Source organism: Balaenoptera physalus (genome assembly GCF_965194825.1).
Source record: "Balaenoptera physalus genome assembly, chromosome: 13".
Lineage (NCBI taxonomy): Eukaryota > Metazoa > Chordata > Mammalia > Artiodactyla > Balaenopteridae > Balaenoptera > Balaenoptera physalus.
This window is the reverse complement of record NC_138892.1, coordinates 8,052,221-8,076,681: the sequence shown is the minus strand read 5'-3', so window position 1 is coordinate 8,076,681 and position 24,461 is coordinate 8,052,221. Positions and strand designations below refer to the sequence as shown.

General features: G+C 47.7%; 1 long non-coding RNA gene across 1 annotated transcript in view; it reads right to left on the bottom strand.

Annotated features, from left to right (window-relative positions):
- The window catches only part of LOC309641076, a 29,697-nt gene extending 17,114 nt beyond the window's left edge, over positions 1–12,583 (bottom strand). Inside the window, exon 1 of the long non-coding RNA XR_014252503.1 lies at positions 9,216–12,583. This is a non-coding gene — a long non-coding RNA (uncharacterized lncRNA). The remainder of the gene's footprint in view (positions 1–9,215) is intronic.
- Between the last annotated feature and the right edge of the window lie 11,878 nt (positions 12,584–24,461).

Here is a 24,461-nt window from a genome sequence, read left to right as displayed (position 1 = left end):
TGTTGCATAAATTATTTCTTGGTTTGTTGTCTTTTGGTTTTGCTATTTTTTCCATGGAAAATTTTAAAACTTTTATTGCGGTCAGAATTGATGAGTTCTGAGTTTTGAGTCATGCTTAAGCAAGCCCATCCCACTGCAAGATTATAAATTTTTTTTAATCCAGTACTTCTATGGTTTCACATTTTAGATTTATATCTTTGAGCCTTTTGCAGCTTATTTTAGTGTAACTAATGCAGGAAGGATACAAATATATTTGTTTCTGAAAAGCTATTCAACATTCCCAGGACAATTTATTACATAATTATTTCCTGTGTGTATTTGGATCTGTTTCTGGATATTCTATTGTATTCTGTTGATCTCTACTCATGTTCCCATACAAAAGTATTGGGTTGGCCAAAAAGTTCGTTTGGGTTTTTCTGTAACATCTTATGGAAAAACCTGAACGAACTTTTTGGTCAACCCAATATCTTAATTACCATAGTTTTACAATATGTTTTAATATCTGGTTGGGCTAGCCCCCCTCCTTACTCTCCTTTTAAAGAATGTTCTTAGCTCTTAAAGACTAGCTTTTCTGATTCCTTTTGGGGGAGCCCATATTAAATTTATAAATTATTTGAAAAAGAATTGACACCTTTCTAACATTGATTTACCTCCTTTGGGTACACAAAGCTAGCATACCTTATAATCTATTCTGCTCCTTGCTTTTTTCCACTAAACAATATATCCTGGAGATCTTCCCATCTCACATCACAGAGAGTTTCCTTAGACTTTGGTAGATGTACCTTTGCTTAAATGGTTCCCTATAGATGAATAACTTATTCTTTGAATCTTTTGCTGTTACACACATGACTCATTTTGTGTGCACACACCAGGCTCAATACCACCCCAGGAACTTGTGCCTGCCCCCTGCCCATCTTCACATGGCTCAGCCCCTTACCTCCTTCCTTCTCCAGGAGGTCCATCGTGACCACCCAGTGCTCCCAATTTCCCTATCCTGATAGCAATCATCATCTTCTAACACACTGTATCATTTACTTTTAAAATTATGTTTATTGGGACTTCCCTGATGGTCCAGTAGTTAAGACTCTGTGCTCCCAATGCAGGGGGCCCAGGTTTGATCCCTGGTCCGGGAACTAGATCCCGCATGCCACAACTAAAGATCCCGCACGCGGCAATGAAGATCCCATGTGCCACAACTAAGACCCGGCTCAGCCAAATAAATAAATAAATAAATGCTTTTAAAAATTTAAAAATAAAATTATACTAATTATCTGTTTCCTACCACCAGATTATAAGGGTTTGTTGTTGTTTGTTTTGTTTTGTTTTTGTCAGTTTGTTCATTTATTTGTATTCTTGGCACTCAGAAAAGAATCTGATACTGAATAAGTAAGCATTCAGTAATAATTGCAGAATAAATGAATGAATGAATAAATGAATGAATGAATGAATGCACAAGTATGTTGGTAAGATAAATTCTCAGAGGAGGGATTGCTGGGCCAAAATGTAAGTCTTCCATTATATTTTCAAAACAATCTTTTTCATATTTAGTAAGGCTATTGATTTTTGTATATGAAATTTGTACCTAGATGCATTACTGAATTCTCTTTGTGCTACAATTTTTTAGTTGAATTTTGTAGGTTTTCTAAAATATAATTGTATCACATCACCTGTAAATAATAATTATATCACTTTTTAACTTTATTCCTCTTCATTTGTTTAATTACATTGGTAAGTGCCTCTGGAACAATTATAAATAAAAGTGATGGTAGGGACTTCCCTGGTGGTTCAGTGGTTAAGACTCCACGCTCCCAATGCAGGAGGCCAGGGTTCGATCCCTGGTCAGGGAACTAAGATCCCACATACTGCAAGCTAAGCCCACGAGCCTCAACTAAAGAAGCCCGTGCTGCAACGAAGACCCAGTGCAGCCAGAATAAATAAATAATAAATAAAAATAAATTTTAAAAGAAGTGATGGTAGTGGATATCCTTTTTTTGTCCTGACTTTAATGAGAAGTCTTTTATTTTTTTATTTTTATTTATTTATTTTTGGCTGTGTTGGGTCTTCGTTTCTGTGCGAGGGGTTTCTCTAGTTGCAGCGAGCGGGGGCCACTCTTCATCGCGTTGCGCGGGCCTCTCACTATCACGGCCTCTCTTGTTGCGGGGCACAGGCTCCAGACGCGCAGGCTCAGTAGCTGTGGCTCACGGGCCCAGTTGCTCCGCGGCATGTGGGATCTTCCCAGACCAGAGCTCGAACCCGTGTCCCCTGCATTGGCAGGCAGATTCTCAACCACTGCGCCACCAGGGAAGCCCGAGAAGTCTTTTTTTTTTTTAATATAAATTTATTTCTTTATTTATATTTTATTTTTGGCTGTGTTGGGTCCTCGTCTCTGTGCGAGGGCTTTCTCCAGTTGCGGCGAGCGGGGGCCACTCTTCATCGCGGTGCGCGGGCCTCTCACTATCGCGGCCTCTCTTGTTGCGGAGCACAGGCTCCAGACACGCAGGCTCAACAGTTGTGACTCACGGGCCCAGTCGCTCCGCGGCATGTGGGATCCTCCCAGACCAGGGCTCGAACCCGTGTCCCCTGCATTGGCAGGCAGATTCTTAACCACTGCGCCACCAGGGAAGCCCCAAGAAGTCTTTTAATATTTTATTCTTACAAGTTGGCTTTCTGGCTTGAGGTATATATGTATGTGTGTGGGGGGTGTAACTGTATTTTAAGGATGCATCCTTCCCTTCCAATTCTTAAGGGATTTTCTTTTTAAATCAAGAATGGATTTTTGAATTTTTAAAATACCTTTTCAACATCTGTGTCATAATCATCATGCAGTTTTTCTCCAATGATTTGCCAATATGGTGAATAATATTAATGGTGTTCCTAATATTGAACCACCCTGTTTTCCTGGTATGCCCTGCTCAGTTGTAGTATATAATTTTTGTTTGTGCGGCTGGATTTTATTTGCTAATATTAGGTTTACAATTTTTGCTGTTATATTCATAAATGAGATAGTCTGTAGTGTTCCTCTCTTGTGCTATCATTGACAGATTTGGGTATTGATATGTAATATTCATAAAAGGAATTTGGAAGAGTTGACCCGGCATAGTGGTTAAGAGAGTGAATTCTGGGGACTCCCCTGGTGGCGCAGTGGTTGAGAATCCTCCTGCCAATGCAGCGGACATGGGTTTGAGCCCTGGTCCGGGAAGATCCCACATACCGCAAAGCAACTAAGCCTGTGTGCCACAACTACTGAGCCCGCGTGCCACAACTACTGAAGCTGGTGCACCTAGACCCCGTGCTCCGCAACAAGAGAACCCACCGCAATGAGAAGCCCGCGCACCGCAACAAAGAGGAGCGCCCGCTCGCCAAACTAGAGAAAGCCCGCGCGCAGCAACAAAGACCCAATGCAGCCATAAATAAATAAATAAATAAATATTAAAAATAATAATAAAAAAGGTGAATTCTGGAACTAAACTCACTAGGTTCAAATTTGGATCGGCCACTTACTAATTGTGTCACCCTGAACTATTTATTTATGAGTTTTTTCATCTCTAAAATAAGAACAATAATTTATCTTCTCAACAGGATTATTGTGAGAATTAAATGAATACAACACTCAGAACTGTATCTGCCACATGGGGACTCAATAAATGTAGCGGCTTTCTTATTATAATTTCTAGGGTTTTGAACCATTTGAATGGCATTTTTATTCATCACTCTTCAAAGTTTTGGTTGAATTCACCTGAAGTCTTGTTTGGACTTGCTAGTTTTTTTCCCCTTTGTGTGTGGGAGAATAGCTCTTTAATAACATTTTCATTTTCTTACGTGATATTTGGTCTGTTTAAAATTTAGTGGTCTCCAAGGATTGATTTTGGTAATTTATGGTTTCCTAGAAAACCACCTGTTTAGTTCAGGCTTTCTCATTTACAAAATAATCACAACTCTTTTAAGGTTCTTTGTAGCTGTGGTTATTTCCTCATTCTCACTTCTTATTTTGTTTGGAATGGCCTCAAGAAGCTATTTTCCATATTTCAAAAAGTCCAAACCCTTACAGGCATGCACTACTTAATAAAACTGTCAAGTTTCTGACTTTGGGCTAAAATGCTATCAACCCTGTGGGGGGATGGTGGTTGTCTCCTGCTGATCTGAAGCTCCGGTGGTAGCTCTGTAACTGTTGATGTGTAAAGAGCGGGGTTACAATTTCATTACCACTTACAGGGAGATGTCCTCAGTAGATACCATTTTTTTTTTTTTTTTTAAGATACCATTTTTTAAACCATGGATGTGTGGTGAAGGTGGCAGTGGTGGGGCAAACAAAGGGTCCTTGGTCAACAAGGATAGTCAAGAACAATAAGGTATGTTAAGGAATCTCTCCTCTTTGCTGCTTTGTGTTAACCTTTGTCAGCTTAGACAGAAAAGCCTTAACTAGTGCAGCAAAAGAAGGGTTCACTGGTTTTGTCCTGGATTGCCTGCAGCTGCTATTTCTAAAAGTTCTAAAAGTTCAGTTACCATGGCAACCATGGGATAGCCCCAGAGTGTCTGTTAACTCTGATCAGGGTGAATCTGGATGGAGGTGTGGGAGACTGGAAAGAGCTTGGTTCATTCATTCATTTCCTCCGTATTGGGGATACACACGTGAAGACAGATAAAGGCCTAGCAAAAATTACAGATTGTAAGAGTCAGGTAGACCTATATTCAGCTGCCAGCCCTGCCTCTTAATAGATGCATGATGTCAGCCTGGTCCCTAAACCTCCCTGAATCTCATCCGCAGATGGAGCTGCCAAGAGCTGTTTGCCAGAGTGGTTGAGGTAATGTCCCTGAGGCTCCTGCTCATGGAGTAGGTGCTATATCCACGATGGTTCCCTTCCTCCTAGTCCCAGCTCAGCCGTTTACTGGCTGGGGTACTTGGGAAAAGGTATTTATCTTTCTGGAGTTTCCATTTCCTCATAGATGATCCATAAAGTCCCTTCCAGCTCAGGAGCATTGACCCTGAAGGGTTAAATAGGGCAGCTCTGAGAAGTTCCTGCTCCTTCCTCCCCAACCGGAACAGACCTGGAAGTACAGCTTCCCTGGGACACCAGCAACCCCCAGCCACAGGTTTTCCAGGGCAGGGCTGATTTCAGATGTGAATCCCATGCTTGTCAGACCAAATTCCCTGGTTTGGAGTTTGCAAAATTCAATTGCCCTAAACTGACCTTGCAGGGGATACATTCCTTTGCTTCACTGGGCTACTTTACTCAGAAAGGAGATGGGGAACTGGTGAGAGTCCTTCACAGGCTTCCGGGAAAATAGCAGTGGGAGTCACTGCATGGTGCAGGGTGCCATAAGCCTGGCATTAGGTTCTTCATAGAGGGTTTTTTTTTCCATTGGGATAAAATTCACATAACATAAATGTAAACGTTTTAAAGCGTATAATTCAGGGGCTTCCCTGGTGGCGCAGTGGTTGAGAATCTGCCTGCCAATGCAGGGAACACGGGTTCGAGCCCTGGTCTGGGAAGATCCCACATGCCGCGGAACAACTAAGCCCGTGAGCCACAACTACTGAGCCTGCGCGTCTGGAGCTTGTGCTCCGCAACGGGAGAGGCCGCGATAGTGAGAGGCCCGCGCACCGCGATGAGGAGTGGCCCCCGCTCGCCGCAACTGGAGAAAGCCCTCGCACAGAAACGAAGACCCAACACAGCCAAAAATACATAAATAAATAAATAAATTAAAAAAAAAAAAAAAAAAAAGCGTATAATTCAGTGGCATTTAGTGCATTTTCAATGTTGTACAACCATCACCCCTATTTTTTTATTTTTTATTTTTATTCATCAGGAATCCTTTTTTTTCCTTTTAATTTTATTTATTTATTTATTTATTTATTTATTTTTGGCTGTGTTGGGTCTTCGTTTCTGTGCGAGGGCTTTCTCTAGTTGCGGCAAGCGGGGGCCACTCCTCATCGCGGTGCGCGGGCCTCTCACTGTCGCGGCCTCTCTTGTTGCGGAGCACAAGCTCCAGACGAGCAGGCTCAGTAGTTGTGGCTCACAGGCCTAGTTGCTCCGCAGCATGTGGGATCTTCCCAGACAAGAGCTCGAACCCGTGTCCCCTGCATTGGCAGCTGGATTCTCAACCACTGCGCCACCAGGGAAGCCCGAGAAGTCTTTTTTTCTTTAATATAAATGTATTTATTTATTTATATTTTATTTTTGGCTGTGTTGGGTCCTCGTCTCTGTGCGAGGGCTTTCTCCAGTTGCGGGGAGCGGGGGCCACTCTTCATCGCGGTGCGCGGGCCTCTCACTGTCGCGGCCTCTCTTGTTGCAGAGCACAAGCTCCAGACGCGCAGGCTCAGTAGTTGTGGCTCACAGGCCTAGTTGCTCCGCGGCATGTGGGATCCTCCTAGACCAGGGCTCGAACCCGTGTCCCCTGCATCGGCAGGCAGACTCTCAACCACTGCGCCACCAGGGAAGCCCACCCCTATTAATTCCAAACTATTTTCATCACTTCCAAAGGAGACCCTGTGCCCATTAAGTAATCATTCCCTATTTCCTCCTCCCCCCAATCCCTGGCAACTACTAATCTGCTCTGTCTCTATAGATTTAACTATTCCGGATATTTCATATCAGTGGAATCATAATATGTAGTCTTTTGCAACTGGCTTCTTTCATTTAATGTTTTTGAGGTTTATCCACTTCGTAGCGTGTATTGGTCCTTCATCCCTTTTTATGCCTGACTAATATCCCATTGTATGCGTATCCCACATTTTACACATCTATTCATCTACTGATGGACATGTGAGTTATCTCCACCTTTTGACGACTGTGAATAGTGCTGCTGTGAGCATTCATGTACCAGTATTTGTTTGAATACCTGTTTTCAATTCTGTTGGGTATACACTCTATAGGATTTCCATTCTGTCAAGCTGGGGAAATAATCCCTGGCCTGCCTTCCTCACTGGCTGGCGTGAGGACTGGGTGTGAAAGTGGAGGAGAATAGTCATAGCAGCGCTAACAACTCTGTTTTACATCAGCAGCCTGTTAGATATCTTTGTGCGCATGTCTGGCATCTAGATCTTAATACATCCAAATTGAACTCTGGTTCTCCTCCCCAAACCCGGTTCACTTGCAGCCTTGACCATCTCAGTTGGTGGCACCTGATTCCTTCTGCTAGTTCCGGCTCAGCACCGCTGTCATCCGGGTCTCCTCTCTTTCTTACACTCCAGATCCAAACCCTCAGGAAACCAAGCTGGCCCCACTTTCAAAATACACAATCCGACGACTTCTCACCGCCACCACTGCCACCACTGCCCCGCCGGGACCTCTGCACCTGTTCTCCCAAACTCACCCCTCACCCCGTTCAGTCTATGCTCAACCTGGCTGCCCAGGTTATTCTTTTAAAATGTGAGTCAGATCACGTTGTTCTTCTGCTCAAAACCCTGCAGTGGCCCCTTTCCACCTGGAGTAAAAGCCAAGTTCACCATGGCCCGCACTACCCCGTGGGATCTGGCCGCCTGACCTCTGATGTCATCTCCCCGCTCACTGCCTCCACGCCACTCCGCCCCCAGCCAAACCAGGCACGGTTCACCTGGGGAGCTTTGCTCGGGCATGTGCCTCCTGTGCAAATACTCTTCCTTGAGATACTGGCACATCTGTCTCCCTCACCTAAATTCTTCACTCAAACGCCACCTTCTCAATGAGGCCCACTCTGTCACCCTATTTAAAATGACAATCCAACCCCACCCCCTGCACTCCTCATTCCCCATACTCTTCTGCTTTTTTTTTCCCCTTGGCTTTTATCACTTTCCAACATGCTGCTTCATTTACTCATTTTTTGCTGTTGTTGTTGTTTTTACAAAAATCAATTGTATTTTTAAAAAAATTTTTTCACTGGCGTATGATTGCTTTACAATGTTGTGTTAGTTTCTACTGTACAATGAAGTGAATCAGCTATATGTGTACCTATATCCCCTCCCTCTTGGACACCCCCATCCCACCCATCTAGGTCAACACAGAGCACCGAGCTGAGCTTCCTGTGCTTTATAACATGTTCCCACTAGCTATCTATTTTACGCATGGTAGTGTATATATTTCAACCCTAATCTCCCAATTCATCCCACCCTACCCTTCCCCCGCTGTGTCCACATGTCTGTTCTCTACCTCTGTGTCTCTATCCCTGCCCTGGAAATAGGTTTATCTGTACTATTTTTATAGATTCCACATATATGCATTAATATATGATATTTGTTTTTCTCTTTCTGGCTTACTTCACTCTGTATTATTGTCTCTCCTCTGCCTGAATGCAAACCCCGTGAGGAGAAGAGTCCTGTGTTTTGTTCAGTGAACTCCAAGTACCTAGAAAGTTTGATCAGTCCGAGTACCTAGAAAGCACCCGGCACATAGTAGGTGCTTGATGCACATTTCTCGAATTAGTAAACAATACTAACAACAATAGTAACTGTTTATTAAGCCTATTATGTGCCACATACTCTACAAAGATGCCACACAAATCTCATAAAGAAGGTAAAATGTTTTTGCTTCCATTTTACAGGAACCTGGGGCTCAAAACTTCTTAGACAGCTATCCCAAGTCACACAGTTATACTTGGCAGAGAATGGATTGGAACCCAGGCCTGTCTGCTTGACTTTGGAATTCTTGCTCTTTTCTACTTTGCCCTGTGGTCACTGCAGCTGTACTTAACATGGTTCACTCATTCATTCATTCATTCATTCAGTAAATATTTCCCAAGCCTCCTCCACCCCTCCCCGCTGAAAGTCCACGCCCTGTACAGCCGACTGGGGACCCTCACAGAGGTGGGTCTGGATCCTGCCATGAGGAGCTCAGGTCCTAAGGTCTGGGCAACGTGTCCCCCGGGCTTTGTAAACTGATCAAGGGGGCTCCCTGTCCCCAGCAACTCATTAGCTCTACTAAAGGGGAGACCATCTGAACTGATGTCCCTCGTTTACAGCAGAAACAAAACAGCTTCCCACGCTATAGCCCTGGCCCCCAGGCTGAGCGAGGCCGAAGGAGCACACACCTCACAGCGCCCTGCACCTGGCCAGGTAGATAAACAAGCCCGAAGGAGGGAGGCCGGGTGCGGGCCCAGGGCCAAGGGGCGGGAAGATGGGGAGGAAGTGTGGGCGAGGGGGAGTGCTGGCTCTGGAGCAATCACGATTGCCACACGGGAGACGCCAGCCCCAGACACCCGCCCGGGGCTTCCTCCCCTCTTTCTCAACCCCAGGGACTCACGGAGCGGAGCACAGTGGCTGGACGAAGGGGCCCTTTCTCCTGGTCCCGCTCCTCCTGCCCAGAACCAGCACCCCTCCCTCCCCCTTCATTCTTCCTCCTGCGCCTCCCAAGGAAAGGGGGGAACAGTTCGGCCAACTAATCCTCAACTTCTGGGCGCTTCGTTTTGTAAAGCGTCGCTGAGGAGTTGGTATTGGGGTTTGGAGTTTGATTAAACACACACCCTCTTGGTCCTGCACGCCGATGGCTTTTCTTTTCCTGTTTAGTCAACACACATTTATGAGAGCTTCCTCTGGGCGGGACCCTCTGCCGGGGCGCTGGGGGCCTGACGAGCAGGGGTCCGCCGGGGAAGCTAGAAAGGCGACTGCAAACCACATTGCAGCCACGGGCCGGGGAGGGGGCGGTCTGGGCCCCGGAGGAGTCCCTGCTGCAGCCTGGAAGGCAGGGACGCTGCCCAGAGAAACATGCGAAGGACAATAAAGTAGTGATAATTCAGTGAGGCCCCGGCCGCTGAAGTGGAGCTAGGGAATATATTAATTTAAGTGCCTACTATGCAAGGGACACTGTCCTTCAGAGGCCTGGAGGCCACTGGGATGGATCCTGGCAGTTGTTCCCTGCCTAGAATCAAGTCCAGGTCTCCCTTGGAAGGGAGGCCTGGGCAGCCGAGTGAATATTCTGTCCTTGAAACTGTACAGCTGGGAGGTAGAAAGGGCACTCCCATTGTAGAGAGGGGCAAACTGAGTCACAGGGGTGAGTTTGCTCTCTCCCTTAGATCGCAGTCTCCCTTGGAGGTGGGAAATCAGGCTTAACTCTGCATCTGCAGCACCCAGGGTGTAAAAGACTTAAAAAGTATCCACTGGTCAGTTATTTACTGGTATGGCAATACATGATAGAAACAGGTTGCTAAAGGATTATACATTGTATATTTAGTAAATACATTGTATTTAGTAAAATACACAGGCACATACACATATTTTTTTAAAAATATTGACACTGGTAGACTATAAAATGTTAATAGTTGTTACCTCTAGGTTGTAGATTGCAGGTGTTTTTACTTTTATTTTTTTTAATTTTTTTTTCTTTTCTTTTAGTTAGTTAGTTAGTTTTGGCTGCCTTGGGTCTTCATTGCTGCGCACGGGCTTTCTCTAGTTGCGGCCAGCGGGGGCTACTCTTCGTTGCAGTGCGTGGGCTTCTCATTGCGGTGGCTTCTCTTGTTGGGGAGCACGGGCACTCGGGGGCTTCAGTAGTTGTGGCACATGGGCTTAGTTGCTCTGCGGCATGTGGGCTCTTCCGGGACCATTGCTCGAACCCGTGTCTCCTGCATTGGCAGGCGGATTCTTAACCACTGCACCACCAGGGAAGTCCTCTCTTTTCACTTTTTATTTTGAAATAATTATAGACTTACAGAAAAGTTGCAAAAATAGCACCAAGAGTTCCCGTATCTCCTCTTACCCAGCTTCCTCTCAGGTTAACATCTTACATAACCACAGTACAATGATCAAAACCAAGAAAATAACATCGGGACAATACAATTAATTAGACTATAGAGTTTATTCAGATTTCACCAATTTTTCCATCAGTGTTCCCCCACCCCACCCCGTTTCTAGGGTCCCATCCAGGATCCCACGTCGAATCTACTTGTCATGTAACCTTAGTCTCCCCTAATCCATAACAGTCCCTCAGTCTTTCCTTATCTTCATGACCTTGACACTTTTTAAGAGTACTGGTCAGGTGTTTTGTAGAACGTCCTTCACCTTGGGTTTAATCTCACGTTTTCTCATCATTAGAGGGAGGTTATGCCTTCAGGGGAAGCATAACACAGAAGTGGCCCTCTTTTCAGTACATCAGGGGGTAAGTGATGTTGAGATGTCTTATTCTTGAGATATGAAGCTTAATCACTTGGTTAAGATGGTGTCTGCCAGATTTTTCCACTGTCCAATTATTCTTTTTCCTTTTGTAGTTAATAAATATCTTTTAGACAATGCAAATATTCTGTTTCTCCTTAAACTTTTCCCACTAATTTTTGCATCTATCAGTGGATCCTGCCTCCCATGCTTATTATTATGGTGTTCTAATGGTGAGCTCCTATTTCCCTCATTCCTTCTGCATTTATTAATTGGAATCCTTCTGTAAGAGAGAGCTGTCCTTTCCTCCCCCGCATTTACTTATTTAGTTATTCATTTATTCAATCATTCATCTGTATCAGTACGGATTTGTGGATATTTTATCCTATGGGTTATAATCCAGTACTGCTGCTAGTATGATAGGCTTTGAATAAATGTTTCTGGAAGAAAGCAAGGCAAGCACAGAAGGAGAAGGAGGAGAAGAAATTGGTAGGGAACTTGTCTTAATCATTTATATCTAATAAATCTTTATCAGAACACACTATACAGGTCAGGCAAAGTGTTCCAATCCATCCATGTGCTGGTGGGAGGGGCTCTTCTAATTGGTTGGGGGCCACCCCACTGCCCTGGGAGCCCCTGGGGGGCTGTTTTTCTCTCTGTCCTCAGGACTCAGCCTGGCTAGGGCAGGTGCAATGAATGCTCGTTCCTTTAAGTCAGATCCTGCCCCTCCTGAGCCTACGGCCCTGCAAAGTTTCCCACCTCACTCCGAGTACAAGCCCAAGGCCTTACAAAGGTCTCAGAGCCTACATACTCCGGGCCTCCTTCTCCTCGTCTCTGCCCCTAGCTCACTCAGCTCCAGTCACATTGGCTGTACCTCTTGAGGCAGGGTCTCCGCACTGGCCTGGACTGCTCTTCCTCTAGATGTCTGCTTTGGCTCCCCAGTCCCTCTCCTCCTGCAGGTCTTCTCGCGAGAACTCCCCTGACCACCCGACCCCAAACTGCCACGTCTCTTCCCACACTGCCTCCTTCCTTCTCCCCATAGCACTACATATTTTTTCCTGTTTGTTTTTGTGTTTTCTGTCTCCTTCCGCTGGAATCTAAGCTCCAGGAGGAGCAGAGGTACTGACTGCAGTGTGACAATAGGAGGGGACAATTATAGCACAGTGTGGAAGCCCAGAGGGGTGGTCAGGGAGGACTTCTCAGAAGAGGGAGCCTCCATCTGGAGCCAAATGTTATTCGGGTATTAGTGAGGTGAATGGAGGCATGTGAGCGAGAAAGTCTTTCAGGAAACAGGTGAGAGGGAGCAGGTCACTCAAGGGGCATTGTGGATGGGCCAGATGGCCGGGACATGGAAACTCAGCATGTGTCTGTCCAGGGTCTCCTATGTGCCAGGCCCTGGAGACATTCGGGGAGGCAGTTGCAGGGGGAAGCGGGAATGGCAAATAAAACAAAACAGCTGAGGACGAGCTGTCTGGGCCGAAGGAATATTCCTGGACCACTCTCGGGTGGGAAAAGCTAGGCAGCTAAGGCCAGATATCAGAGGAATGGCGGGGGGGTGGGGTGGGGGATGTGGGGCCCAATTTTGGTGGAAAACATGGAATTGGGTCTTTATCCCCAGGACAGAGAGCCACTGAGGGGTTTTAAGCCTAGAAATGACACTATGCAACTTGCATTTTGGGGACAATTCCATCCACTCTTTTCTGAAGAAGCAGAGACTCCACCCAGTAATGTGTAATTCTCAGCTTCGTTTTAGTAACCTTTCTCCCTTCAGCATGAAGTCTCATTTACCCTAATTCCTGAATACTGAATTCCCGTGGTCTGGGTAGGAGACCCCAAAGCCTGTATCCTCCCCTTTGCTTGCTGACTCCCACGCTTGTGCCTCAGGTCCGTTTTCCTGCTTTGCAGTTATCATAATTAACAATTACATGTTTGTGTGAGTGTTTACTTGCTTATAATGTCTGGGTCACCAACCACTGTTATGATTGTGGAATACACACTTCCAACGGTTTCCAAAATAATTTTAAGAACAGTAAGAATGCCTAACATCTATTGAGTGATTACCAAGTTACAGGCATTGTTCCTGTCATAGGAGCATAAACTCATTTAATCCTCACAACTAACTTGTGAGGTCCCGGTATTTTATATCCTCATTTTACAGTTGAAAAAAAAATGAGACCTTTAACATATGGGATTGGACTTCCCTGGTGGCGCAGTGGTTAAGAATCCACCTGCCAATGCAGGGAACACGGGTTCGATCCCTGGTCCGGGAAGATCCCACATGCCACGGACCAACTAAGCCCGTGCACCACAACTACTGAGCCTGCGCTCTAGGGCCCGCGAGACACAACTACTGAGCCCACGTGCCACAACTACTGAAGCCCACACGCCTAGAGCCCGTGCTCTGCAACAAGAGAAGCCACCGCAATGAGAAGCCCGTGCACTGCAACGAAGACCCAACGCAGCCAAAAACAAAACAAAACAAACAAACAAAAAAAACATATGGGTTCATACCCTACAGGCCCTCCTGAAACCTTCTTTGATTCAACTATGTTTTAGAGCTCATTCCTGGTTGGTCTATTCAGATGTAGTTCATCCATTTTTACTGTGGTTGTAATGTTCCAAGGTAGGGCCAAGATTTTTTTTTTCAGTTACCTCCTATTAAAGTATCCCTAGTGTTATAGTGACTTGACATTTTAAAGCTCTATTCCATTATATATTAAACTTCTAATTTATTTTGAAAAATAAAAAGTCCATCATTCCAAGTTAATGGGGAGGGGGTGTGGGCCCTTAATTGTAACCTCAGGTATCCTAGGATGGATTAGGGAGAAGCAGAGAGAGAGGCCTGGGGTAGCCTCTCTCCAGCCTGAGAAAACTTTCTGTGTTGCAAATCTGACCTTTCTCTAGGGTTTAAAATTGTTCAAAGGTTTGAAAGACTATCTCACCCAGTACCCCCTTTTTACAAGGGAGACCAAGGCTGAAATTGCTATCGGGTCCCAGGGCTATCCTGGTGAGCCCATGGTGGGGTAATCAGGTTAGAACTTGGACAAAGTTGAGACTTCCCTGGCTGTCCAGTGGTAGGACTCCATGCTTCCACTGCAGGGGGCACAGGTTCAATCCCTAGTCAGGGAACTAAGATCCCGCACACCACATGGTGCGGCCAAAAAAAAAAAAGAAATTGGACAAAGTTGTTGCCTCTCCCTCTTGCCCTCAATGGACCCCGCACCCATTGCCTGCAGTGTAATGTGTATGATGCCCTCTGGGCTCCAGCCCTGCCCAGCCCTCAAGCTTCTCACCTCTCTGCCCTTCACCCCGTGCCTCCCCTAGCTCACCTTTGTCCGTCTGAGCATTTCAGGAGCACCTGAGCTCCCCGTATCTTTACACTCAGCATGACTGGGTTTTGACAATGGCTGGTGTTGCGTGCAATTCCTGCTGGACCACCAGCACCAGGAGGCAGGAGTGGGCCTACTCTCTGGCGTCCCCAGCTCCAAGCACAGCCTCCAGCTAAGAAATGCATGTTGAGCAAATGGATGCTTGTAGTGGGAGAATAAGGGAGAAATTATCACAGCGGTCAAGGTGAAAATTAAAGTAGGTCTGTGCTGGGTCCATGGGGTGCGAGGGTGAGAAACAAGATGGGAGAGGAATTGCAGAGCTAGAATCTAGATGGCTTTTTATTTTATTTTTTATTTTTTGGCCACACTTGCGGGATCTAAGTTCCCCAAGCAAGGATTGAACCTCGGCCCACGTCAGTGAAAGCGCCAAGTCCTAACCACTGGACTGCCAGGGAATTCCCTGGATGTTTGTTTTTAATGGTGAGAAAACACATTATGGCCTGTCCACATCCTATTCATCCCAAAGGGGTAAATCACAGCAGATTATTTGGAGCCACTGAAGGTTTTTGAGTAGAAAAGCAATTATTCCACGATGGGCACTGTCCTGCGTGTTTTATATTTTGGAAGTTGCCTCAGTCTGACACAATATAATAGGGCCCCTCACCCCTGGGCCCACCTCTGTGGCTTGCGCCACTCACCGCCCTGGAACCCTAACAGGTGCAGCCACGTTGGTGCTGCCTGAACTTCTCAGGCGAGGCACGTGCTGGTATGGCTGATACCCTGCCTGCAAAATCCCAGTTGCAGTGACAGGGCTGTTACTGTGGTAACAAGGTCACTTCTGCAGTTTCCCTCAGATTCTGCTTCTCAACCGCACTGAGAGGGAAGGACGACCAGCTTATCACCAGGTAGCCCATGGCCCCTGCAAGCCAGTGAGCCAAGAAAGGCCCACTGTTTATCCTAAATTCAAATCATAGTGGAGGGAGACAACCTACGATCAAATCCCAGCCCTGACACTTTCTGAAACTTTGCATCCTCACAAGTTGCTAACCTTCTCTGTGCTTCACTTTTCCCAACTGTACAGTGGGAATGTGAGGATTAAATGAAATTATACATAGAAAGCCTTTCGCAAATCCCTGGCAGGTGGCAAATGTTAGCTAATATTAAATCCCATCCCTCCCGTCCTCTGCAGAAAAGTCTGATGGGAAGCCCAGAGGTGTCCTCACGCAGCGGAACTGAGGTGCGGGAACAGTTTTCTGGGATCATCAACAGGGTGGCCTGAGGTGAGGGAGGGATGGGATTTACTTGGCCTTCAGCAGTGCCCTGTGGCAAGGCCTGGGGCTTTCTGGATTCATAGCTCCCAACCTCGACCTGCCCTTGATCTTCTCTGCTGGGTGGAGTGTAAGCAGGTTAGGGTTATTTGCTTGAGGTGTGCCTGGGAAACTCACTGGAGGCCACGGGGACAGGCCGGCCTCATATGCAGCCCCTTCATTCACTTATTGTGTCATTCGTTCGACTCACTCAACACACGCCGTGTTGGACGTTAGGGAGTCTGTGCGAAATGACCGTCCTGCCCTCTGGGAGCTCACAGTCCTCGCAGAGGAACCAGAAGAGCAAACAGGTGACTTCGATCTGGCAGCATCCGGACCATCGGGCTCTTCCTGGAGAGGCAGGTGTGGATGGTGGGACCCCAGAGGGAAGGCCCAGCTGAGGCAAGGCAGGGAAGCGAGAACTGTTCCGTTTTGCTGCATCGTAAAGCCTGCAGCGGGGTGGCTGGAGAACAGGCTAAAAATATGGAGCCTGGGATGGCCAGAGCCTCCTGAGCCATCCCAAAAAGTGTGGATTTATTCAGAGGGCAAAGAGCCCACTCCCTGGGGTTTTAAGGACGGAATTTGCTTTTTCCAGAAGATGTAGGGTAGGGATGGATTACAAAGGGAGAACTGGCAGTCACAGGGGAAGGGTGCTCTGGATGATGACCTGGGGACAAATGGTGAGACCTGGATGGAGTTGAGGGACATTTAGGGGTAGAATCAGTAGGACTTGGACCCTGGCTGAACTGATGGTCCTGCAAGCGTCCAGAATGACCGCCCAGGTGCCCGCGCTGGGAATATCGGGCCTCTCTGACACTGGAGTTGTGCAAGCCTGGCCGAGCAGGCTGAGCAGCCCATTGCCTCCAGAGTCCATCCAACGCCAGCGTCCAGCTTGGGCTTGGCTGCACTGCCCAAGTGACCTATGCCCCCTCTTATAGGAGAGCATGAACTTAGCACCTGGCATAGAACCTGGCACAGCACAGACACTCAGTAAACGGTAGGTGGGATTATTTAGTTACATCTTGTGGGGTGCATGCAGGGGGTGACAAAAGGAGACTTCTTCCATTCACTCAATATTCACCTACTGAACAGCCTGGGGACAGGCCCTGGATAAGACCAAGTAAGCCACAGTGTTGGTACCGACTGAGGGAAGGCATCAGGCACTAAGCACTGCAGGACTGAGAAAAGTTGGGGAGGAAAGGGGGTCCCTTTGGAGCTCTTTATAATGCAGAGGTGGCAACAGAAAAGGATCTTTCAGCCTACTGAAGGGTCAGGGTCTGGCTTCTCACAGTCTACACCGAGTAATCTCACCATCATTTAGAAGCACCAACCGTGTTCAGGTCACGTGCCTTTCTAAAACCAGTTAAGGGAGCAGATACTCCAAGTGGATGGCACTACCTGGAGACCCTGGGCCCTGGCACACGGAAGGGCCCAGGGCAGGCAGGCTGGCTTCCGCAGGCTTCCAGGGCCCACCTCCTGGCCAGAGGGAAAGAGTCTCTTTTATTGGCTCCTCCAGGCCCAGCCTCCTGCCTTCATCACTGCAGCCTCCGCCCAGCACAGGCCCGGTGCCAGAAGCCTCAGAATATTTAATGGGAGGACGGAGCGAAAACCTGTGTAACTTGGTTTGTCCCTCGTGGAAGCGTATTATGGCACCTTTGCTAGATTTGTGCTCGCATCTCCTTCAGGAGCAAGGAGGCCGAGGGGCGATCTGCCCAGCACCGCAGGTACCCCGCACAAATGCCATTCCCATTATACAGACCGGGAAGCCGAGGCACAGAGAGGCGGCTTGCTGACATCACACAGAATCCTGTGTGCAAGCACTGCCTGCCCCTTGGGCAGCGTCCTGTCTACTCCGTCCTCGTGCCTTCGACCCCCGGGCCCCGAATAATAGGGGCGGACTGTCCAGCACCCGGCCTCCTGCTCTGCGGGGTCTCCTCGCCGCAGCCGCGCCGGCACCCGGCCCCTGCCTTCCCGCCGCGGCCCCGCCACGCACGGCACAGCCACGCCGCCTCGCTGTGCGGCCCGGACCCGCGCACAGCTGCCTCGGGGTGGGCGAGGGGGTAGGGGGACCGGCCAGGTTCGGGGACCGCGCCACTTCCGCAGGCGGCGCGGGTAGGGGCCACATCTGCTTTTAAAAGACCGAGTCTCTCCTCCGGCCGCCGAGGGCCCGGGCGGAGGGGGTGGGAGCGGGTCTGAAAAGGGAACTCGGACCGGAAAGCAAGCCGGCGGCGGTTTCGTTCGCCCAGATCCGGACACAAAGGCGACGGCGGGCGGCTCGGCGCGGGCAGGCGGCCCAGAGGCCCCGCCCGCCCCGCGCCGCCGGCGCCCCGGGGCACTTCCGCCGAGGAGGGAGACCCCGGCGGCCGCGGCCGGCTCGGTCCGGCCACACCCCGACACCTGGGCCCGGGCGGAGCGGGCCGCGCCCGCCCTCCAGCCCCGGCGCTGGGTGGGCCGCCGCGCCCTCGGGCTCTGCTCTTTCCAACCTTTGTTCTGGCTTTGACTCGAGATTCCCCTCGGCCCGTCCACCCTCACCCCAGGGCTCTGTCCGGATGTCGACCCTTAACCTTCGCTGACTCCCATCGCCATCCCGGCGTCTCAGTCCTCATCCGGCCCCCCGGGCGGCGCGGCGCGTGCCCGCGGTGGGGGCGGGGGAGGCAGGTGCCCGGGGTCCCCGAGGCTGCACGTGCGGGGCCTCTGCCTGGACGGAGCCGCGTCTTCGCTCCGCTGCCGCCAAGGTGTCCTGGCCGCCGGCCTGGAGCAGGCACCGAGGCGGGGGCGGGCGCTGCAGACGTGAGCCCGCCGGAGAGCGCTGGGCCCCTGCCCTGGTGGAGCTCGGGAAGGATCAGTGCCGCGCTAATAGCGATTAATAACAGTCAGCCCTCACTAAATGGTCGAGATCAGAGCCACTAGGTCGGACCTGAAGAGCCCGGTAAGACTTCCTGTCCATAAAGTTACAGAGAAGTCGGTCATCTTCGTTTTTATCATAAACGAAAGTCATGATGGTAAAATGAGCCCCCAGGTGCGCATCACTCAAATACAATGATCAACTGATGACCGTCTGGCTTTGTCTGTCCCTCACTCTCCACCCACTGCCCCTGCCTGGCATTGTGAAACAGATCCTTGACATCAGGCCAGATTTCAGTTACGCCCCCTGAAACACTTACTGGCTTCTGATGGAAAGCCCATTGTTTGTTTAGAAAACATTTTAAAAATTGAGTAGATTAAAACGTTAAGGAGTGGAGATGAACATAAAGATAAAGGAGATTAAACAGTGGAAGGAGTGGAAAGACTGAAATGATGGGTGAAAGCCCTGGCTTTGCTTTCTGGGATATCAGGTTGCCCAGGTGAGAGCTTGAGCAGAGAGGAACCAGGGAGCTGGGGAGAAGAGGTGTGATTCAGGGCACTAATTGAAAGTAGAAGTGACCAGATTTGCTGATGGATTAGACAGGGGTCTTGAAGGAGAGAGGCTTCAAGGATGGGAGACTGGATGAATGGCAGTGCTTTTAAATGTGATGAGGAAGACTGGGGAAGGAGCAGCTATGGGGGAAACCAAAATGGAGTTTGGCCATGTTATACCTGAGCTGCCACTGAGATATCCAAGTGGAGATACCGCAAAGGAAGGTGTTGAAAGAGAATTCTCAGGGATGAGAGCAGGGCTAGAGATTTAAATCCGGAAGTTGAGAACCTGTAGTGTATTCAAAATCACGGGACTGGAATTGGTATAGATAGTGGCCATTGAAGTTGGAGGGAAACCAGGAGAGTGGCCTCTCAGAAGTCAAGGGAAGAAAGTGTTCCAAGCAAGAGGGAGGGATCAAAAGTGTAAAATGCCACGGAGAGGTCAAGGAAGAGGAGGACAATAGAAAAGTGACCATTGGATTTAGTAACAGAGACACCCTTGGTGACCTCGGCAGGAATAATTTCAAAAGGAGCGACAGAGCTGAAAACCAAACCAGAGAGAATTGAGAGAACAGGAGTGAGGGAGTGATTAATCTTTGAAGAAATTTCGATGTGAAGAGAAACTAGAGAAATGAGGCCAAAGAGAGCATAAGGTCAAGATACATTAAAACAAAATGAAACAACCATTTAATATAGAAAATTTAAGGCTTACACGAAAGTAGAATAATATAATGAACTCATACCCATCATCCAGCATCAATGATTATCAACATACAATTTTGTTTCATCTATACCTGCCTGGTTATTTTAAAGCAAATCTTACAATTCATTCTATTTCAATCATAAATAGACTTCAGTATGTATCTCTAACAGGTACGGACTCAATCTTTAATAGTTAAGGACTTTGTTTTTTAACATAACCACAACCTAATTATCATACCTAAAAAAATAATAATAATTCCTTAATATCATCTAATATCCAGTCACCAGTATTCGTATTTTCCTGATTATCCCGTAAATGATTTTCTGATAATTGGTTTGCTACAGTCAGGGTCCAAATAGGTCCACATATTGCACTTGATTGATATGTCTGTTAAGCCTCTTTTAATCTATAACATTTCCTCTCTCTCCTTGAAAAATTTTTTAAGAAACCAGATCATTTGTCTTTTAGAATTTCCTACATTCTGGGTTTTGCTGATGGCATCCTTGTAATGGATGTGAACTTCCCAATGCATCCCATAAAGCCAGGTTTTCTCTGTTTGTGACTAGTCAGGTGTTTTCAGCTTGATCCTTCCATCATAAAGTTCCCCATCACCTGTCACCCCATCAGCATTACAACCCCAATCATGAGTGTTCTTGAAAAACAATGGTGAAGAGAAATCCTCCTAAGGGCCAAAACTTGGAGCAGAATATTTCATTGTCCACATGGTCTAGACTTAGAGATGACCTGAAATTAGACTTACTTACGGGCCGTGGCTAACAGAGACTTGAAGGAACAGGACTGGAAGATGAGTATCAGAATCTGGGGAGGAGGTATGTGGATGGAACGCTCAGAACGGGCACAGTGTGGACATACTTGTATCTGCCTTTTTTTTTTTTTTTTTTTTTTAGTTTCTTGGCCGTGCTGCGTGGCATGCGGGACCTTAGTTCCCTGACCAAGGTTTGAGCCCACACCCCCTGCAGTGGAAGCGTGGATTCTTAACCAATGGACCGCCAGGGAAGTCCCCCATATTTGTGTCTTATGTGAATGCTCTTCAGGGGACATCTACTCTGGATGTCAATAATCAAGTGGACAAAATGACACATTCTGCAGCTGTCAGTCAGCGTCTTTCCCTGGACACTCTGGTTCAAGCGGGTCCATGTGACAGGGATGGAGAATATGTACGGCTAATAAGGCCATCCCCTCGACAAGCTGATCTGGCTCCTGTCATTCCTGAGTGTTTACCCTTCCAACAGCTGAGACCAGCACTGACCTACCACCCTGCATGCCATCATCCCCCAGGGGGACCAGCCAGCCACCTGCCTGTAGGGTGGTTATACTGGATCCCTTTCATTATGGAGGGGGCAGCAGTTTTCCTTACTAGAATAAATATGCATTCTGCATAGGATTTGCCTTTCCTGTCAGCAATGCTTCGCCCAGTATCACCATCCATAGTCTTTTGGAATGCCTTTTGCACTTTCATGGTATTTCACGCAGCAGTGTATCTGATCAAGGGAATGACTTTTTTTTTTTTAAGATTTATTTATTATTTATTTATTTATGGCTGCATTGGGTCTTTGTTGCTGCCGCACGGGGCTTTCTCTAGTTGTGGCCAGCGGGGGCTGCTCTTCGTTGTGGAGCGCCGGCTTCTCACTGCAGTGGCTTCTCTTGTGGTGGAGCACAGGCTGTAGGCGTGGGCTTCAGTAGTTGTGGCACGTGGGCTCAGTAGTTGTGGCTTGCGGGCTCCAGAGTGCAGGCTCAGTAGTTGTGGCGCACAGGCTTAGTTGCTCCGCGGCATGTGGGATCTTCCCGGACCAGGGCTCGAACCCGTGTCCCCTGCATTGGCAGGCGGATTCTTAACCTCTACGCTACCAGGTAAACCCGGAAGTGGCTTCTTAGCAAAAGAATTGTTGCTGTGAGCATGCGTGTGTAGAACTCAGTAATAATGACTATGTACCCCATCACCTAGAAGCGGCTGGCCTGAAAGAATGGTGGAATGACCTACTGAAGGTTCTGTTCGGATGCCAGTTGAGAAGAACACCCTGAAAGGAGGGGAGACTGTCTTACACACGTGGTCGATACGTGGTGCTGTTTGAAGGTCTGGAACAGGAGCAGCTCCTCTCACGGTTACACCTACTTTCAATTCCTGCTCCCACACATTTAAGCTTGATGGGAGGGCTTAGTTCCCAAAGGAGGAATATTTCCTAATATTAGGGGACACGGCTATGGTTCCATTCAATTGGAATCTGGACATTTGGCACTTCCCAAGTGGTAAAGAAAGAGGTTATCTACTGGCTGGGATGATTCACCCCAATTAGCAAAGCAAGTTGTTACTTACAAAGGGGGCGGCAAAACTGTCTGGAACCCAGAGGATCCTGTGTAACACCTCTTATTACTTCCATGTCGAGTGGCAAGAGTTAATGGGAAATTAAAGCAACCCAACAAATCAGGGCCACTGAGAATTAAAACCCTTTAGACATGAAGTTGCTTTTTTTTTTAATTGCTTTTAGACCTGAAGTTTTTTTGTTGTTGTTGTTGTTTTTTCAATTTATTTATTTATTTATTTTTGGCTGTGTTGAGTCTTAGTTTCTGCGCGAGGGCTTTCTCTAGTTGCGGCGAGTGGGGGCCACTCTTCATCGCGGTGCGCGGGCCTCTCACTATCGCGGCCTCTCTTGTTGCGGAGCACAGGCTCCAGACGCGCAGGCTCAGTAATTGTGGCTCACGGGCCTAGTTGCTCTGCGGCATGTGGGATATTCCCAGACCAGGGCTCGAACCCGCGTCCTCTGCATTGGCAGGCAGATTCTCAACCACTGTGCCACCAGGGAAGCCCCAGACCTGAAGTTTTAAGGCACTCTACCAGGTAGAGAACCCTAACTTGCTGAATTCCTGGCTGAGGGCAAAAGAAACAGAGTGGATAGTGGAAGAAGGAATTAATAACTATTAACCTTGTGAGCAGTTACAGACCACATACAGAGGACTATAGCAGCTATACACTCCAGCTGTGCCTTTTAGAGATCATTCTAACATCCTATCAGACGAGCAGCTTCAAGATGGTGTGGTATATGATACGATCAGTGTCCAGTTGATCAAGATTCTTTAGGACTATATGATGATAGAAAGCAGAAGAGTTAACTTAGCCCTGGGGTAAGACTGTGAGTGTGGCCGTCTGTCCATCACAGGTGAATGCAGTCTGCTTTGAGCCTCCTTCTTGCCCATTGAAAAGAATGCACTTGCCAGGTCGATAGCTGCATACCGAGTGCTAGAGGCTGTGTTGCTGCTCTGTTACACTAAAGACGCTACATCTGACACAGCAGCTGTGACTAGGGCTACCATTTGGTTATAATAATCCACTGTCATCTACCATGATCCATTTGGCTTTTACAAGGGCTAGACCAGTGAATTAAACAGGATACTAATCTCTACCATTCCACCTAGGATGCAGGAGTGCTTCTGATACATGATGTTGGCCAAGGAAAGAACTCCAACGGTTTCAGGGACTTCTCCTTGACTTTTCCAAACATAAGGGTCCTTACTCTCTAAGTCAAGGAATAGATGTGTGGGTTCTGCTGGCTAATAAGTATATCCATTCTGATTACTCACTCACAGATTTGGGAAATGACCAGAGGAACATGACTCCAGGTATCACCAGCTTCCATATACCCCCATTCTAGCAAGGGAGCCATGATGGTATTTGGGTCTCCTAGTATCAGTGTCAGCTCAGACCCATATCTAAGAGCCCTCAGAAGATCCTGGCATTCCTCTGTTCTGTATTGTACAGTTACTCTGGTAAATGATTAAAAGTCCTTTTGGAGAAGCTATAGAAGTATATAAGTATATACTACTTGTTGTGGCATTGCAGGGTCCTTTCTTTTTTTTTTTTTTTTTTTTTGTCTTTTGCACAAAATCACTTTATTTTTTAAATAAATTTATTTATTTTTGGCTGTGTTGGATCTTTTGTTGTTGAGCGTGGACTTTCTATAGTTGTGGCGAGTGGGGGCCGTTCTTCGTTGCTGTGCAACAGGGTCCTTTCTTGAGGGGACTTGGCCTCACCTTCATTTGATGGGTTCTGGGCATAAGAACCAGCTAATGTCTGCTAAATAGGTGAGAGATTTAGACTTTTCCCATTTAATGCCTGACATCAGCCATCTGCCAAAGCCATCCATCACCTCAAGGTCTCTGCGTTAAAGGCCACCTGATTGCCATTCCCATTTTGTTCCCCATTACAGTCATTTTGCGTGTCTTGCCTCTGTTGATTAAGTGCTACCACTTGGCCTCTGCTATTTCAGAATCCCATCATGCATACTGGCACTAGGGAGCCCAGGTACACAGCTGCATCTTTTGTGTAAACCCTGGCCCACAGAGAACGGCTACCATTGAGTTTCTCAACAATGTTGACCTCTCACTGGTACGTTCCGTACTGCTTTAGTGAAGACAGTGTCTTCTAGAGATCATGGTCAGGTTCACTGGTTTAACGTAATCCATCCTAACATGCTTACCTCTCTCAGCTTTTGACCTTTTCCTCACACTGCTAAAGCAAGGCTAGCATTTCCATCTAATTTTCTGTAGGACATCATTGTTTCCAGGCTTGAAGGGGCCATTCCAAAGGGTACCAGAACTGGCCATTCCAAAGGGTACCAGAACTGGCCATTCCAAAGGGTACCAGAACTGGCCAT